At 32.4% G+C, this 20,725-nt stretch overlaps 1 long non-coding RNA gene across 1 annotated transcript; it reads left to right on the top strand.

Annotated features, from left to right (window-relative positions):
* Window positions 1-17,815: 17,815 nt before the first annotated feature.
* On the top strand, window positions 17,816-20,040 carry LOC121800547. The gene is made up of 3 exons (XR_006050540.1): window positions 17,816-17,882; window positions 17,964-18,043; window positions 19,977-20,040. It is a non-coding gene; the product is annotated as an uncharacterized LOC121800547 (long non-coding RNA).
* Window positions 20,041-20,725: the final 685 nt, after the last annotated feature.

Raw genomic sequence — 20,725 nt, 5'->3', positions numbered from 1 at the left:
AAAACATTTAAATTAATTAACAAAACAATAATAAAATGCTTAGGGCGCGCCTTAGGACGCCCCACTGCAGGTGGAAGAGGAGAAGGATAAAATGCTGACATGTCGGTATATAGGGCGAGCTTTAGAGCGCCCCACTGTGGATGCTCTCAAAGCCTTTGGTGCAACTCAGCCCGAATCATCATAGTCTACTGCGAAGATCTGCCACTAAATCACCTCTACTCATAAAAATTCCTTTAAACACAAGCATGTTTTTTATCACAACTTTCCCGATAAGTTATTTCGGTTAGTTTCTAATATTTAAAGCTGTAGGTTGGGTCGGATAATAATACAAATGCGCGGTACTCTTAGCACCATCTCCAATGGTACACTAAAACTTAAAATAAGATAGGTAATTAGTTACAATAGTACTCAAAAATCAATCCCATTTTTGGATTTTAAGTGAAAAATACATATCTTTAGGTTTACACTAAACCAAAATAAAAAACTTTTTCAAATTTTGTGAGTAAAAAAGGCATAATGTAAAGAATATTCTTTTAAGTTTCAATTTAGTGTAAATAATTGGAGTAAAATCATATTTGGTGTAACATTTACACTAAAATAGGTTTGAGTTTAGTGTAAATGGTTAGATGCTCTAGTCCTATTGTATTTATAATAACTAGTTTTACCACCCGTGCTATGCACGGGCCAAATTATCTTCAGGAAAAAATAAAATATGTTTTTTTTAAAATAAAATATTGTTGAATTTTTTGAAATTCATCAATAAAAACTATTGAAGTATTGTATAAATATGATTATTAACATTTCAAAATCATACTCTTATTACTACATCTATTAATCTATCGATCCACTATAACAGAAAGATACGAGGGAAAGAAATAGAAATATAATAGGATATACAAACAACAGATAGATAAATACTAAACACTAAACTAAATTAAATACTTCATTATAAATTCAAACAACAACACATAGAATTCAAACATCTTCTTAACAAAAACGTTACAAATATCTCTCTAACACAAGTAATTCATACATTTTGAAAGACTTCTTTGTATACAACATTAAGAGTAGAATCACTTCTACTGTCAATCTCATCCCCACAAACTAAAATTTTCAATCCTTCACGACTTGTGACTCTAGATATAGCAACATAAAGTTATCCATGACTGAAGACCGATTTTTTCAAAAATAATCCAACATGGGACAATGAATGGCCTTGACTTTTATTAATGGTCATTGCATATGACACAGCCAGAGGAAATTGGCGTCGTTGGAATTTGAAAGGTAGCCTTGGATCAGACGGTATCAATGACATGCGCAGAATCAGAACCTTATCACCAATATTATGACCCCCCAAGACACGCGCCTCCAAAACATAATCACCTAAAAGGGTAATGATCAATCTAGTGCCATTTCACAAACCATTAGAATGATCTATGTTTCTTAACAACACCACAAGAGTTCCAACTTTCAACATCAATTCATGATTAGGGGTACTCGAACATTTCAAACTATTCAGAAATTCAACAAAATGAATCTCAACAGAACCATTCGAAGTGGAATCTGAATTTGAAATGCTATCAGAGCTCAAATATACCAGCCCTGGAGACTGGTCCACCGAAATCATGAATTGGTTAACCTCATCAACAACATCAAGCGTGGGAGAAAGTATAGCACGATCATGCAAACAATTGCTCAACTCTTCTGGATCCATATAGGAAGGGTATATTCTTTCAACAATGGTTTTAAAAGGATCTCCAGAATTTGACAGAACAATGTCAGAAGGAAGATCTATAACGACTTCACCATCATTCGGACCACCAACAACTCCATCACCTACAGAAGCAACCCAAGATGAAAATTCCTTCAACTTAGAAGCTTCAACAGAAGATTCGACACTCAACAGTCTCATGTTCCTAGTCAACCTCAAAACTGTACAACTACTCCAAAGATATGATGAGTTAATGGTGACATTCACAACATTCTGCCGACTTCCTTCAAGCACAACATGCAAAATTTATATAAAATCACCACCAAAAACTATAGTTTTTCCACAAAATGGTTTGTGCATACTGGACTCACTACACACACGAAGAATATCTCTAAAATTCCTATCAACGGCTTTTATGCAATGCTTATGAATCATCAGTGCTTCATCCCATATGACAAGTTTCAACCTTATGATAAGCTCAGCAATATCAGATCCTTGTTTTATATTGCACATAGAATCTTTATTAACATTGATAGGAATCTTAAAGCGTGAGTGAGCTATTCTACCCCCAGGTAACAATAAAGAAGCTATGCCACTGGACGCCACATTTAACACAATACCTCATGTCGAACGAATCCCTGCTGAAAAAGACCTCCAAATGAATGCTTTTCCAGTACCTTCATAACCATAAATAAAAAACATTTTTCCTTCAGTCGAATTCACAGACGATATTATGGTATCATGAACATTAAGTTGCTTATCCGTGAACTTTGATAGAAATTCCAAGTGTTCTCTCCCTAAAGCTTCACGATCATAAGACAACTCATCGCTAATCAAAGTTTTCTAAAATGATTCAAAATACTGCAGTTCTGGATACGACATACCATGGTAGTCATGAAAACTTTTACCAACGTTCAGTAGCAATTTCTCAATGTCGGCCAACACAATATTATGAACTTCATCATCACTCAGCACCAAATCTGGAGAACAAAAAATATGTATGTAATATTTTGTATATAAAACAAAAATGTTTAAAAAATACAACAAAAATATTTTAGTTCAGAAATACATGGTAGATTCCTTAACTTTCTTTGATTATAAACAACATCATCACATAAATGTTTCCAACACTTTTGCCATAAAACATCCGGTCGAGATACAGATTCTGATGACAACAGACTTACAAATAGCAATCTCAGTGAATGCGCAGATGACCAAAAAGAAGCCTCAACAATTCCATCAATATATTCCTTATCGTCATCCAACAATCCTAAAGCATAGCATGCATCTCTAAATGTGTCATACTGAACATCATTAACACATCTAAGATCCTCATAATATGTAGCTCCCTTAACGACATTCAACGGTAATACATATCACCAGATCCAGGAGCAACATAAAACAACCTCCCAACCGAATAACATTGTTTTCAAGGTTGCCAATGATCCTTCCTCCACACAAACTTGGTTGGAAATTCACCATATGTCAAATTTCTCCCTTCAGAATATACCTTATTTGGCTCCATCCAACCTAAGAACTTACTCTCATGAATAGTCCTACGATTGAAGATGTTATCCAAAGAATCGGCTTCATAAAAAATGACATGCTGTTCATTAGGGAGATGAAAACTCAACCGTTCAACCGAAGGATCCTTGTATTGAATTTCAAATCCAAAAATTCTCCAAGCAGCTTCACGTGCAGATACATATCTACAATCATAATACAAACTAACTTCATCCAGATTCCTCTCAGCACCATCAACACCAGATTGGAAAAAAGATGTCGTCACCCTATCATAACCCTTATGTACCTATTTGAACAAATACTTGATTGAACGCGACTGATTGCACCACTCAACATTAATATGACCACCATATTTCACAAGGAGAAAATGATTGTGAGGCATAACATATCTGTTATCCAAACAAACACCATCCTTCAACACAACCCGACCATTATCCCTACGACTGTAAATGGGATAACCATCATCATCAAATACTGTATCAGAAACAAATTTCTTCGGATAATACTTAGTACAACGTCCATCACACATGCAATGAGATGATTTTCGAACCACACCACACGGACCATGCATCATAAGTTCTTTAACGCACTCATAATAATAAGGATCAATCAATGGATCATGAATTTTAGCAGATATACTTTCATCAATGCATCGTGGATGAGGTTGCTTATCCTCATTGCTTAAAAAAAGCAAAATATATGCTTGAGGAAATCCATACTCAATGGTGTAAATAACTCCATCACAAAAAATATAAAGAATATAGTTAAATTATAAAATAAAATCCATAAATTCATCTTTAAAGTGAAATTAAAAAATATAAAAATGAACATGCTTTAACGGTTCTAAATATTTTCCTAGTCTGAACATCCCTTATGAAACCATCCAACTTCACTTTAAACATCCTACTGACGATATCAGGGCGATCATCTGATTTTAGACCCCTCGACCCAACAAAGCTTTGAATCTCAGGCCACTTAGGATTGCAGGTAAATGTTATAACAAGATTTGGATATCCAATCCATCTACATATAGCCATCGCATCTTGATAATTTTGAATCATATACCGGGCACTACCAACAAAACTGGAAGGCAATATAACACGTTTTCCATGTCTGGAACTATCGGTTTCACCACGTAGAACGACATCCTCTAACCCGCTGTAGATTTCAGCACGCAATTTCTTCTGTTGCATTCAAACAAACGTTAATCGCACAAATTCAATCATAGTGTCACGCCCGCATTTTTTAAGGATAGAAAACACGGTTGATCGCGACTAGGGGAGGATTAAAGAAGCGGGAAGAAAGGGAAAAACAACATAACTCGACCATAGCTCGAAACAAATGGGAATAGCTCGAATAAAATCAGAGTATCTCAACAATCAACAACTCAAAAATGAATATTATCTCAGCGATACAAGAACTCAAAAGAAGGACAACTACTCAGCGGAAGCATTTGAGAGAAGGAATATGCCACGTGTGAAGACATGACACATTCTAAACACTTAAATTTCTTCAACGGTCTTGCTCAACACCCACCGCACTCGTCACGCTCAACCTGCAAATTTTTAAAAGAAATGTAGGGCTGAGTACTTGATGCACTCAGTGGACTCATGCCGAAAACAATTTATAAAAAGTATTTATTATGCCACCATTGAGTGACCTCGGGGTTTTAACTTTAGAAATTCCCGAGACACTAAAATCATTTCCATTGTAAAAATTCGGTTGATCAACCATTTTCCCATAGCTATCTACCATATCTGATCCATTGATGACAAGGAATGTGGCCACATTCCAAGTCACTAGACCGGCCGACCCAAAAGATGGCTCACGATCCCCATTGGTGCACACTAGCCTGACTAGGGACTCACTCCCTAGTCAGACCCGAATTCGATTATCCATAGATGACAAAAGCCACATCAGATAGGTTCCATAGATAAAACAAAACAAGGCATGACAAATATTCACAACATTTTCACATAAAAATATACTTAGGGCATAACCCTTATTTAAAAAGAAAGCCCACCTCGTCTGCATAAAATCTTATCTTGCATTCTCGAAAACGTGTGTGAAGGCGCCCATTGATTTAATGTACCCCGGCCCAATCTTCCATTTTATTAATACGGCCCAAAGACTAGATTAACTCCAATCATCTCCTTTACTAAAAACAATAGGCCCATATCTATAAATTAATTCACATAAACATTTAAATAAACAAGGCACATAGTTTCTTCAACTTTTTCTCATCTCACGTGAAATCCAAAGAGGGGATTTGAAGTTTCCAAATTCTTTTCCTTCTTCTTCTCTCTTCCACCTCTCTTTCTGTTTCCATTTCTTCTATCTTAACATTTAGAGGAACAAATCTCCAGATTTGAGCAGCAATTTTCTTTTCTCCCTCGCTTCTTCTCACCGCTACTCTCTCGGTCCCGCCCAACCCAACTGCTCATCGCCGCTGCCTCCAGCTCCTTAGCCCAGCGGCATTCCGCTGTTGCCATGACTGTTAGGAATAATAGCCGCTGCTGACTTATCTCTCTTCGCCGGGACGCTGTCACTCGCCTTTCCTCTTTTCTCTCTTGCATTGCAGCAGTGCCGTGAGTCGTAGTTGCTGTTGCCGACAACTCGTCGCCGCTGCACTGTCGGAGCTTCTTCAGCCCGCTTCAGCGCCAATCTCTTCCCAATTGATCTTTCTCTCCCAAACTTCGTTTCTCTTCTCCCTCTCTTTCTCTAAATTTCTAACTCTCTGTTTTTTTTTCTTGGAATGGATTGAATTTATGTGTAGAAAGATCGTGGGATTGATTGGATATATATAGGCAAAACCGATAGATATTGATGGATTTGGTGGTTGGAGAGATTTTAGGGAAGATGGAGGTATGGGTAAATCGTTTGGTAATGGGATTTGGGAGAAATATATTTGACCGAGTAGTTGACTGCAAATTTGGAATAAATAATTGATTTTTGGGCTTCTCAAAACTGGGCTCAAAAGAAATAAATAAAATGTGTTTTGGGCTCATAACAATTGAGTTTGGAATTGGGCTAGGAAAGAATAATTGTTTGGCTCAAAAAGTAAAATTCTTCTCTTGACAAAAGAAACAAGGTCGAAAAATTTTCAAGTGCACAAACAACGGTCCTTTCAAAAACACAATAAAAATGGTAGAAAAAATCGGGGTGTTACACATAGTGTACGCATCCACAATAAATTGTTGATACAATCGCCTCGAACACATAATAATAGAACACTCAGCAACTCTATCATGCATGTGGTACGAAAAAAACTCTTTAGGGCTAACTCTCTTTCTATTGCTCGATACGGAGGTGGAAGAATCAGAAAAACCTATAAATTCTGTATATCCATCCTCCCCATATGGGAACAACAACGGATATTGTAATGCAAGATAAGAAGGATGAAGTTCACCAATCCTTTAAAGCTTTCCTGACCGTTTTTCAACAATAATGTCTCTATCACCCAATGCGTGGTCAAAATCGCCAACCACAAGCATGGATACCTCAAAAACAGAAGGTAGGTTATAAGTCCTTCCATCCCTACCTCTTTTACCAAGCAATCTCAATTTCACATTTGGTGGATTATCTTGATTGATCATTTCTTTAGCCAAACGAAAAGACTTCACCAACACATTATACTCATCCAAAATAAATTGTAGGTCACATACAATATCAGAATGAAGATTATTAGCATCATCTCTATCCCTGAAAAAATAATAACTACATCAAAATACAATATAAAAAAATTAACTAAAATTTAACGCAGAATTCATTTAAATAAAAAGACATACCTCACTGAGACAGTTCTATTATTGATCTCATTATCTGTATCATATATATACAATTGAGCAAACTTGGGAAGTTCACCATGCAACGGGAGCATACTACCAATTAAGTGGTAATTTTGACCGTGTAATCGAAAAACAGGAGGAGAACGACCGGTGTTCACACTATTATCAATTTTACCTCCTAAAGAAGTAAAACAAAACATAGAATTATATGAACAAATGTTTTTCAAGAAGTGGTTACTTTTGGCATCGTTAAAGAACATCAAATGCAATAAAACATCAGGTGGTCTGATCATTAGAGGAATCTCAATATTCCCATTCATACAACAAAGGGAATATCTCGGACTCTTCGGTTTATTCGGTTTTCCAAGACGTTCCTCGTACCAAAACTACGCACCACAATGCGAACATGAGAACAATGCGTCACCAATATCCCAATAATCTACAGTTAAACATTAAAAATCAGTTTATTAGTATTTTTATTAACACATTTACAAATGAATATAAAAAACAAAAACTAAAAAGCGCTATGATCAAATAATTGGTTAAATATAATAATTTTAATTAATGGTTAATATAATAATATTAAAAAAATAACAATAAAAATAGTTATCAATGTAGTATACCCACTTCGTAATCTTACGCAAACATTAAATTAATAAAATTCCATCTCAATAGTGATAAAAGATTACCTCCACATTGATACAACGGAGACGAAACAATAATGCTCCCTTTCATAAGAGATATATTCCGTTTAACTGGTACAACATCACTTATAATAATAGGACTTTCAACGGATCCACCAACACATGCTTCAAAAAAAATATTTAGTACAATTGAATAAACGAAAAAGAATTCAAAAACTATTCTATTAAGTATCATTAGAAACAAAATTTTTCTTATTAGCCCACGAGCATGCCCCTGACAAAAAATATATTTTTAGAGATGATTGCTCAAAATAATGGTCGGGTTTGTTTTTATTAACATTTTTTATTTTAAGCAGAAAATATATTACAAAACACTCCTTATTTAGTAATTGCTCAAAAAAAATATATTTAACAACTGATCGATCAATATATGTATATATATATACTTAATTATAATAATGGCTTTCCAGTTGCTTTGTGAGATCCAAGGTGGCAAAAATTTTGAAAATTGAAGGCTTTTCTATTGACATTGCTCTTTCTAAGTATGAGCTATACTACCTGATGTTAGTATTAATATCAACAATTACCATTTATATTTGTATATGAAATAAATGAAACTGTGCCCTATAGCCCATCCCAAAACCAACCAGGCCTGGCACCAGATGGGCCCACTTCTATCATTGATATATATAAACGATATTATTCTTAATAACTATGAAATATTTATAAAATAGTACAAAAAAAGCTCTAAGCAATACCAAGTTATTCTTAAAAGGTTTTAAAAAGTACTCCTTATTTAGTAAATACATAATTTACTCATTATAAACTACAAATACTAAATACGTAAATTCAAAAACACAAATATCTTGTACAATTGAATTAAACAAAAAATAATTTAACAAATACTTCTATTAAGTATATAGAAACACCAAACTATTATAATTAACTATAAAATTTTTTTATAAAATAGTTTAAAGTAGACTCTAAGCAATACCAACATATTCTAAAAAGTACTCCCTCCGTCCCCGATTAGGAGTCGTTGTTTGACTCGGCACGGGTTTTAAGGAAGTGTTTGAATAGTTGGTGCAGTAAATGGAGGTAGGTAGTGAAATGTGGGACCTCTTTGACTTTTGGTATAATAAATTTAATTAAATCAATTCAATGTTCAATTTTAATTTTACAAATGCAGATTCACTGCCTCAATCAATTCAATTAAATTTAATGGTGTAGTGATTAACTAAATTCCATAATTAAATTTGTCTTACCAAAATTAAATGAAAAAAAGGTGCAAAATCCAATTTCATGCCAAAAATTGAATCGAAAACCACTCACAAATTCACTGTTAACTTGCACTCTAATTTCACATCAGCAAGTTGCACTGTAATTGCAAATTAAATCAAAAAACAATGTCACAAATTCAAACTCCTCCCAAAAATAGAGAGGGAAAAAGCCAATTTCATTCCATCGACGACGTGAGCTCCGCCTGGATTCAGCTGTGACAGCGTGTTCTCCATCCCCACTATATGCGTCATCACACCTTCCCTCGACAGAGTCGACTCCTGGTCGTGATTCCCCAGCACCGCCGCCCACGGGATGCCGGAGTTAACTGTAGGACCAAACGCCTGGTTCATTCACTTCACCGCGTCGCTCGCATCGAATCCGAATATGTTATCCCCTGCAACCAACAGCTAATTTCAGCAAATCTGTCGGCAAAATCAAAAGCAGCAAGGGTTAATTAAGTAACAGACCGGTGAAGACGATGAGATTCGGCTTCTCGGCGAGGATCAAGCGGCGGATGAAGGAGGTGGTGTTGAGATCGGAGCAGCTGGAGGCCTGGCGGAGCTCACGTCGTCGATGAATCCAGGAGGGGGAGAGGATTCATGAGAGAGGGTCGACAGTGAGAGAGGGTCGAGAGTGAGTGAGTTTAATCGAGAATGAGGGGTTGCATTTTCTTTTTTTTTAGTGTAAATAATGGCATTCTTTGTAAATTTTGCTAAACATTAAGGGTAATTTTGATGTCCAAAAATGGTAAGTGGTAGAGTGACTCTTAATGGGGGACATCCCGAAAAGGAAATTAGCGACTCTTATTCGGGGACGGAGGGAGTACAAAATTAGACTACTATTATGTATACATACAAACCAAATTATTCCTATTAACTATAAAAAAATTATATAAAAGTTCAAACAAAACTCTAACTAATACCAAGATATTCTTATAAGGTTTTAGAAAATACTCCTTAAATAGAAAAAAATTTGAATAAAAAAGAAGTGTCATATTATTCTTCGAATATACTCCGTAATAAATAAAAAACTTGAATAATAAAAAATATGTCATATACTTTAACAAAAATGATGAAAACTAATCCATATTCTTTTAAATCATATTATGAATAAAATAACTTCACAAAGACATAATCTATTCATATTAAAATAATATACTAAATACATACATTGCAAAATAAATAATAATTTTAAAATATTATAGTTTAAATAAAAAAAAATTAATTAAAATTACACAATAATTATAAATGTCAATACACTAATAAATACTCCAATAAAAATTAAAACACATACCCAAACAAAGAATAAAAGTGGCCCAATCGGATTTGTTAAATTGGACCATCATACAAAAAAATCTTCTTTAAAACATAAAATTTACTCATTTCAAACTAAAAATACTAAATACATACGTTCCAAATTATACAATACATCTAAAATATTAAGGCTTAATGCAAATATAATAATTATAATTACATAATTACATAATAATTATAAAGGCCAATAAACTAAGGGCTAATAAAAATTAACATTCTCAAACATAGAAAATGAATGGCCCAAACGGATTTATTAAAGTGGCCCATTCCACATTAAAAAGGCCCAAAGAGCCAGCGCAAATATATGGCATTAGATTAGTAGCAAATTAATTCAATTAATTACACTTTAACTAATCAAATTACTACACTTAGGAAATAGACCATAGATTATACAGGCATATAAAAGCCTTTTTCTTCACTTTCCACTGTCGGCGCCGTTTGGTAGACAAAACCCTAGAATCGAAACCTACACTTCATCCCGCCGGAAAACCGGTGCCGACCACCAAATCGCCGCCATCGCGATGCCAATACACACGCTATCTACACTTACCGACGAAGATCCTAACATTTGGAACTAATCTACCCCAGTTTTCGTTCTGAAACCCTAGAAGCGGATCCAATCATTCTCGACGCGATTCCTTCCATTCGACAACGATTTGGCCAACCTCATCGACGACGGAATGATTGAAACCCATAACCTCAATGAATCTTAGCAGATGGTACACAAATTGAAGGATTTAGCTTTCGATTACAGGTATATTACATATATTTCAAATTTTTTGAAAAAAGGTATAAGATTTGGAACGAATCTGACATTTTTCATAAGTTATTTCTCATAATCGGAGAAACAGTGAAAAATTCGGGGGATTCAAGGATGAAATCCAAAAAAATTGCAGAAACAGACCCAAACCCTAGGATTGCTTGCCTGAAGAGATAAGTCTAATTTTACAATCGAATTATGCTCTGCCTGGGTATATTTGCATGATAGATGTTATTGACAGACTCTATTTTATGAGATCTAGACTGTGACTATGAATTTTGTCTAAAAATTTTCAATATTAGCTTTCAAGATTGATGCAAATTTGTTACCTACACAGAATTTTACAAATTTTGACCAAAAAAATTAGAAAAATAGTGGAAAATGATAGGAATTGATAACAGGAATATTAATGATTCAAATTTTGGATTGAACTTATTTTACAGTACAAAATTATGGGGATTTTGTAGATTTTGCCAAGAAAATTTCAAGCAGCAATGGAATATATGATTCACATCATACACTTTTTCTATTTTGGCAAAATAAAAAGACTGCAATTGTTGATTTGCATTCTATTTCCTCAAATGAAGAAGAAGAATAATAAAAAAACAGATTCTTTGAGATTATTAACATAAAATGCAAATTTTATTACAAAAACTTGTGCTTATACTTGGTTTTGACATAATGAACATTGAAAACCAATGGAACAGCCACAAAGAGGTAGGAAAGATAGCTATATCAGAAAACTAATCAAAAATATCAAAGGTATAATCCATACCTGAAACTTCAGCTGATAATCCTTCATAGGAACAACTCTTTAATATTGTAGACCTCTTCAATTTTTTCATTGAAAACACCTAAATATGTAAACAACACTGTCTAGAAAGAGTAGAATGAATTACTTAAAGAAATGTGTTCTTAAAAAGGTGTTAAGTTAAAAAGTATCACAGATTCCAAAATGACCTTTCACATACCTAATCCTGGGGTTTGGGAACTGGAATGAGTTTAAATTGGGCTAATATACTTCTAAACATTATCAAAAGGACAGAAAAATTTACATATTTCTATGTAACAATAACTGCTTATGTGCATTTAGAAAGAGTTTTAAAATGAAGTATAATTCTAGGAAGAAATAGGTTTTAAGCATATGTACAAAGGTTCAAAATGCAATTCCTTTATTCATACTGATAGTTATTTATTTTGAATAGGTACCTAAATGATGGAAGACACCATATCAAGTAGAATTTGAAGAAGATGAATATGGAGGAAAGAGGCATGTTTGATTTAAGGTATTACTATGAAATAATGATCATCACAGTTAACTAATTATGCATGTTAGGAATCAAAACTAAGTAATTACATAGTTTTGCTTCAAGGAAGATTTAATCCACTCTTTGACTATTAATGCATATACTAAGTTAAAACACAGAATGTCTAATAGATATCTTAAATGGATTACATATATTTAAAAGTTCTATAGACTCAATCTGCATGTATACTAAGGCTGTCATTCATGGATTAATAATTAGTGATACATGTATGAAGAATAGCCTCAAATAACTTCCTAATTTCAAGCCTTGCCTGATAGAATTGCTGTGATATTTTAATCCCTGCAAATTATGATTCATTCACTGAACTGACCATCTTTGAAGACTTAGCATAAATTAAAATTAAAAATAAGGCTAAATTTATAGGTGTTAAACAAAAAAACCAAGCCTAATGCCTAATCTGTAGTAATTAAATACATTTCCAGTAATATCAAAACCATAACTCACTATCTGTTATTTTATAGAAGATTTTACACCATTTTATACTTAAATGTAATCAGAAAAGGTAAAAGTTGAAAAGGTTTAATGCAGAAATTGTCCAGATCATATACTATGCATGTATCTTTATTATTCTATGAATGTAGCTTTTAAGACTTAGGAAAAATTAAACATAAGGCTAAATTTATATGTGTTGAAAAAAAAACCAAGTATATATTCCTAATCTGTAGAACCTAGACACATAGCCTCAATTAATGTCAAAAGCCATAACTCTCTTTCTGTTATCTATTCTAAGATTTAAATAACTTCTTAATCTGTAGAACAAAGTATATATTCCTAATATGTAGAACTAAGACACAGAGCCTCAGTTAATGTCAAAGCCATAACTCCCTTTCTGTTATCTATTCTAAGATTTAAATTTCTTCTTAAATAAATCTGATACATGGCAAAAACACAACAAAAACATCAAATTATGAACACAGAAGAGTAACCCAAAAGAAGAATTCATTAAGAAAAGGCATAACACATGAATACAGATAACATTCATCTTAAAAGTGCTAAATAAAACCAAAAGACAAAGATGAAGATTCTGATAAGTTCAAAAAGATGAGGCAGAAATAAAAAAAAACACATAGATTCATAAATTTTTCCAACACTAATCACCAAGAGAGATGTCCTGACTATAGCTGACAAAAGCTTCATCATCTTCTTCAATCACATTTACTTTCTTCATCTTCTTCTTGATCTTTCCAAAAGACACATCATCACAACTATCAAACTCATCTTCCAAACACCTCTTCACACTTCCCTTAGCAATCCATTCAATCTCATTTGCCTTAGTAACCACAGATAAATCAGGAGTGACAAAGCCCTTACCAGACACCTAAAAAGGAGGTTAAAACAGAATTACAAACCACTACAATCAAAATGGAACAATAGGTCAACTTAATATTTAAAAAAATACCTCTACAATATCAGCACCAAAGAGTAAATCAACAAACTTCACATCAGAATTGAAAACTTGTGATCCAATATTCAGAGGAACATGCTTCGGGATGTTGAAAATTTTGTTAACCGTACGGATATCTACGATAATATTCCTTGCTATTCCCGCTTTGAACCTTAAACAATACCTCTTGACCCAAAAGCAGCTCCTCAAATTTTTTAGGAATATATTCCATAACATTATTCTGTAATAAAGAAACAGCCACTAATGATACAAAAATAAAACCCTATTATTCTGATGTATAATTATTACACATATTTGAGTTCATTCTTTTATTACCTCCATATTGCTTCCAATCAAGTCAGTCACCCTTTTACCAATTAATTAAACAACTTCTCTATCCCACAACAAAAGGGATGCATTACTTGTGTCATCAACAATGTTGACTACAAACCTGAACCTAAATAAGAGAAAGAGAAAGAGAAGGTTAAATTAATTAACTTCTTGCATTAAATAATAAACAACAACTAAGTCAGTGAAAAAACAGGAAGCTTAATATACCTTTTAACAACAACATCATAATTCTTGATGCAAAAATCACATCTAAACTTCTTGTCATCCAACACTCTAACTTTCTTAACATAGGTTTTACATGCTAGATAGTACCACTCTCCAAAATGAGGCTCAATTGATTCAACTTTACCAAAGACCCAATAAGAGCCATCCGGTTTACCAACATCAGAAATAAACTATTCAACAATTAAAAAGTGAACATTTTGGGTGACAGAGTAGCTCATCAATATTTATAGATGTATAATTTTTAAACCTAAACCCTTCAATACCTCCAAACAGACAACATCACTAATAGACTTGACATCAAGATCACCGAACTCCCTACTATGCTTCACTCCAGTTTGATCCACTGACCCTTGTGCAATGAAGGTATCATCATTTTTAATCCTAAAAATTAGAATTAATATTTGTTAGAAGCAATATACATCCAAGTATAATCTCTAAGATAAAAAGCATAAACACTACAAAGGTGTATAATATTCAGACAATTAGACAGAAAAATAAACTTTGAAAAAGATACTACCTCTGCCTAAACTCCTTGAATTCATCCACATCAGCATTAATTAGGATCTTGGATGCTTGAAAATGAGTGGACACACCAATCTCACCTAAATATATGGCAAACAAAATTTATAAGTAAAGTTTCAAAATATCAAACAGAATATAAATAAGATGGAAACACAACCTTTGAAAACATTAGCCTAGCAAAACTGCACTATGATTATAGGAACATTCCCTTCAGCCTTTTTCAATTGAGACAAAAAATAATCCACATTGGAATTCCAAATTGTACACAATATCTTATTATGGCTGTTGAGAAAGAAATAAAACTAGTTTAAAAAACAGACTAAAAAATAAAAGGTCATTTAGAATCTGGTAGTGAGACTTACTGCTCATCATTTATTTCCACTTCAATCAACCTATATCTACTTTGCTTCACAATTCTTCCAGGTACAGTGATAACAATAATGATATCTGCCATGTTATAGACTTCATTAATGAACCAGAAGATTGTAAACTAAAGTTTATCAAACAAAAGATATAATAGATGTTATACCAAAAAATGATGGCTGCTCTTCATTCTCATTGCTTGCTATATCACCAAATGGTTTAAATGAAAAGAAATTGCTGTCAGGATCTTTGACCTCATACATCTCTGTTCTGAAATTCATAATGAGTCTATAAAGGTGATTAGTAGCTTTGTTATGAGACTGTTGTCCCTAACAAAGAAATTTTTCATATAATAAATGCCTCATTCATAAAGTTTATGTTCTAGATTCTATAGCACTTTTTTTGGATATGTTGCTTGAATGTATGTACCCTGAATATGAAGGAAATAAGCAATCAGATATGTGTGATATGATAAATAAAAGATTATATGTGTAACTCTTTAATTAATAGAAACATAGAGATATAGAAAGTAATTTAATTAAAGATAAGTAAAGATTTATATTGTGTTAGTCATTTATACCTTTGAATCATGAAAAACACATTCTGAATTGATATCTTTGTTGTCATCAGGAAGACCTTCAAAGACACCAACACAACGGACTTTTATGACAGAGTTTGTGATGACAATATGAAGATTTTACACCAAGGTAACATAGGGAGCCATACTTCAACAGGACACTGTTAGAAAACAACCATCTAGATTTTAGTAACATTTACATTTATCTAAATTAGTCATATATCTAAATTATTAATAACTCTAATCTAATGCAGGTCCAAAAGATTCAAAAAGAGGCAGGAGATGTAAAGGAGAACATGATACTACAGCAGAGGCCAGTTTCAATAAACTAAACTAAAAATACTACCAAATATTAAGAGCTATTATGTAATAAATAAGATTTTTTGCAATAACAGACACATTATAAATAACTTTTTTTTTTGCAGATACTCATGATTCCACAACATGAGCAGTCCAATAATAATGAACAATGACATCTAAGAAGTGCTGGAAAGAAGAAAGCTCCCAAACAGGCAATCTAATCAACTCTATAATACAGTTGATTCTTTGGTGTATAAACATTGAGTATAAACATATAAGGTACACTAAAACTCCACTTAATGAAGATAACTGTATATAGTATAGGAGATCCATCTAATGATGAAATTAGAAGAATCTATAGAAAAATCAGAGAGTATCCAGAGAGTATAAACTAAAATATTTCAACTATAAAATGGTTTTGCAACTGATCTAAACTGCAGACGCTTGCAGATAGTTAAACATGGAAGGTACACTAAAACTCCACTTAATGAAAATACTTGCTTATAGCATAGAAGATCCATTTAATAATGAAATTAGAGAAATGTATAGAAGAATTACACTAATAGAAACTAACATGTTGATACATCAAAGAGTATCCAGAGTACAAACAGAATTATTTCAACTATAAAAGAGATTTGCAACTGAGAAAGAATAAGAAAGAATCAGAAATAATGGAAGAGTCATATACCAAAAGAAGAATGGAAGTTTATGATGGTCTGAAATATGTTGCAGGGTGAGCAAAGAAGAAGTAGAAGATGATATTTATAGAAGTATGTTTGCAAAAACACTGCAGAATATAAACAAATCAGCTTTGGAAAACAAATGTAATGATTAGTAAGACCTTTCATATAACAAATAATAGAAAATAACAGAGAAAACAAAGAATTAACTAAAAAAAATATTATACAACGAATCATAAAACCATGTTTATATTCTTATATAGGTTATTTATTGGGACTTCTATACAGGAATAAAAATATTGTGAATTTTTATGCATTCTGTATTAAATACAGAGCCCATTAATTGGGCCTCCTGACAGCCATAATAAATGAGTAATAAAATGTATTTCCCTATTAATATCAACCCTATTTTGCAGGAGTATCAACAATAAATAGAAGAAAACCTAATGAGATAACAGCCGCCTCTCATTATCAAGATAGAGGAGAGAGAACTATAGCTGCAACCAATACAAAAGAAGACATCTAGAGGTTGCACGCCTATAAACCTCTTCAAATCTGCAAGATAACACCAGAATATGTCAGAAAAAAGAGGAAGAAGAAATGATACCAAATACATCTCATATTGAAGGAGAATGAGAGAGAATAAAAGGATGCAATCATTACAGCAAGAAGGCACAATTGCTTATGCACGCTTGAACCTTTTTGCTTCTATACTCTACAAAGTAGATAACAAAAGATGAAGAAAGCACTACTTCGAAAAGGTAACTTCATTTTATAGATTATACTTTACCATATAAATCATTTTTACATTAACATACTTAACAACATATGATTTTATTTGTAGGATTTAAATACCAAAAACTTTTAAACAACCAAGAGAAGTATTATCCAGAATAATATCAGCACTCTTCAATCAGAATAGGTACTATACTTCTTTATTACTACACTGTTTTAGATCTACACAATTCAAGTTCAACTTTAGATGGTTTTAAAAACCATTAATCACTACATTCTTTTGCTATTAAGATACTAATACACAAATGATTTCATTTGCAGGATAAATCTTTCAAAACATTTGCAAGACAAAAAAAAGAATTATAGCAACTAATAACATCATTTTTCCAAGAAAAGGTATGAATCTAATATATTACTCTACAAAGAGAAGTTCAAGATTACATATTTAAAATTAGCACTGACATCTATGTATTACAGAGCAGATTTCGAATTATGCAACAGTCCAGTGGCCAATAAAGTGCTACTTTGGATTCTCAGTCCATCTAATTCTATAAGAGGTATGGACTTCTTTTCTTTTTATTAGTTGCACATGAATGAATAATAAAAGTATAGATGCAACATAACTGACCTATGATCTATACATTATAAACATAAAACCATTACAATATAAGAATAAAAAGGCATACTGTACAGATACTTTCATGCATGATTCTCCTCATCAAATCCAATAACATTATTCATTAATTTAGATAAAGTTTTTCATAGATTGTTGATATACTCCTCATTCGGTGTTTGCAATTTCTCTTAATGCTACATGATAATCAAGTTTGCATACTTCTTATATGACTTTTAATCAAACATTTCAGATTTGCTATAACTCTAGATGACTTCCAAACTAATTAACTTTGTTGATGCTTTCTATTCAATGTTGACATACTACTCATCCTCTCTTTCCTATTTTAATCTTTGCTATATGATAAACAAACTTGTATGGATTTCATGTATGACTTTTACATATGCATATCATATTTGCAATATCTCTAGACGGCTTTCAAAATTCATATGTACATAATGTTTATATTAGGCTGTTCATATTATACTTATACAAATGCAGCTACCTAAATTCCAATTCATATTTTAGTTGTGAAAATGAAGCTATATTATTTTTTGATATGGTTCATGTCATATATGTATGAAAGCTAGTATATTTTTCTTGTGTGTTCAGGATTGGAATTGCACTGCATCCTGGTGTAATTATGTATATATGTAATTTTCTATAATATCTATTTATTTGTAATAGAATAGGGTTAACTACACAAACCAAAGAAACCTATAGATAAAAAAAAAATACTACTAACAGAATACAAACATTGGAACCATAAATTACTTTTATATTGAGTGCAAAAACAAAAACAAAAATACATGAAATAAGAAAAAAAAAACAAAATGAGACTTCATTTTCCCGCCCAAATCAGTGCCATGTGGCATGCCAAAGAATTGACACTTTATATTTGTATAGATTTTCGCATTTCTTTATGACCACTGACTCTCGGAGTTTATTTACTAGAAGAGTCCCATTACCTTTTTCTTTTTCTTTTTTCTTATTATGAGTTTTTTCTTATTACGAGTTCTAAGAAATGTAAGTTGTAATTGTTAGTGGAATCTATCATTCATATATTAAGTTTATAAGTATCTCCAATCATTATATTAAACTCAAATCCGTTTTAGTGTAAATATACACTACACATTGATTTTACTCCAACCATTTATACCAAACTCAAATCCAAAAGAATATTCTCCCCTCACCTACTTTTTATATTTTTCTATCATACATATATATTTTTATCTAAATTGCACACTAATCCCATGACACTTTGTCAATAACTGAAATTAAATTAAATAGTTAAATATAAGATTTATTAATTAATACAACTATATATGAAATTTATTTTGACAATTAATGATTAATGATTCTGTCAATTTTAAATTAAAATAAACAATCCTTAATATTTAAAATTATGAACGTGTAGAAGTTCTCAAATATTAATGTACATGTAGTATTAATTTAACTAATGTGTACGTGTGTGTAATTTAACTTATAATATTAATTTAACTTTTTTCCAATTTAACGAATATGGTTCCAGCCCACTAATTAATAACTAACCAATTAAATTAGATTATTATTCATATCTTCTTCTCCACGCCGCTTCTTCATGTAAGTTTTTCCGTCGTAGGATTTTAATTTCTATTCCTTTCTTATTCTATTTTTATTATAGATATAAATTGATTTGGGCTTGAAGGATTGGTTTTGCACTGTTGGAGTTGTTTCTCTACTCCCTTTTATGCTTAGCAGTACTATTGTCTATTGGAGATAATGAAAGTACTTACTTATCATTTACGACAAAATGAAATATTTGATGATGAGGTGAAAAAGAGTGAGTAAGAACGAAATATAAACGTGAGCCTCATGTGTTTTGATCGTTGCTGTAGGGACAAAAGACAGGACCAAAATGTATCGATCAAGCCAAAGTTAAGTAAGGGTATAGCCGCGGTTTGGGGCGGAAGCGGGGAGGCTTATAGTGGCGTTGGTGTCCGCCCCCGGGGCGGACACCGAAATGGGGGCGGTAGGCGGCGGACGGGCTTCAGGCGACTCTCATGGTTTTAAACTATGCATTGTTATTACTAGTTTTTTTTTTATTTTAAGAAAGTTACACCCAACAAAAAATCATGAATCTCAGAATCATATCTGTAACGTAGCATCATCGCATTAGTGAAGAAATCATTGTGACAATTGCATATAGCGATTATTAGTTGGATAAGTCCTTGAAGTAGGAACACAAAAGGAGAGGAACCAACGATTTCATGTGTTGTTATTAATAAAGATAATCTTTTTTCTTCCTTTTTCAAGAAAATGACTCTTCCACTGAATTACATGAAATAGGCTACCTTAATGTATAATGATACCCTTATTAGTTCATATATTTTTTTAAAGAATATTAAAACACATTAATATGTTAGGGAATAAAACAATGATGGTGGTGGTGGATTATATGAGTAGTGATAAATACTATATATCTAAATGAAAAACATTAATATTATAGTCAAAAGTTAGTAGCCAAATTGTCGGAAAATAAGCTAATCATGAGTAATATATGCGCTTAAGTTAACGTGCCCCAAATTTTCGTGAGGTGATAATGGAAATGTCCAAAATTGTGACTAGCAAATTATAATGTGATTTT

The sequence above is a fragment of the Salvia splendens genome, chromosome 4 (genome assembly GCF_004379255.2).
Source record: "Salvia splendens isolate huo1 chromosome 4, SspV2, whole genome shotgun sequence".
NCBI classification, from domain to species: Eukaryota; Viridiplantae; Streptophyta; class Magnoliopsida; order Lamiales; family Lamiaceae; genus Salvia; species Salvia splendens.
Note: the sequence above shows the minus strand (reverse complement) of the source record. Positions and strands in the feature narration are given on the sequence as shown.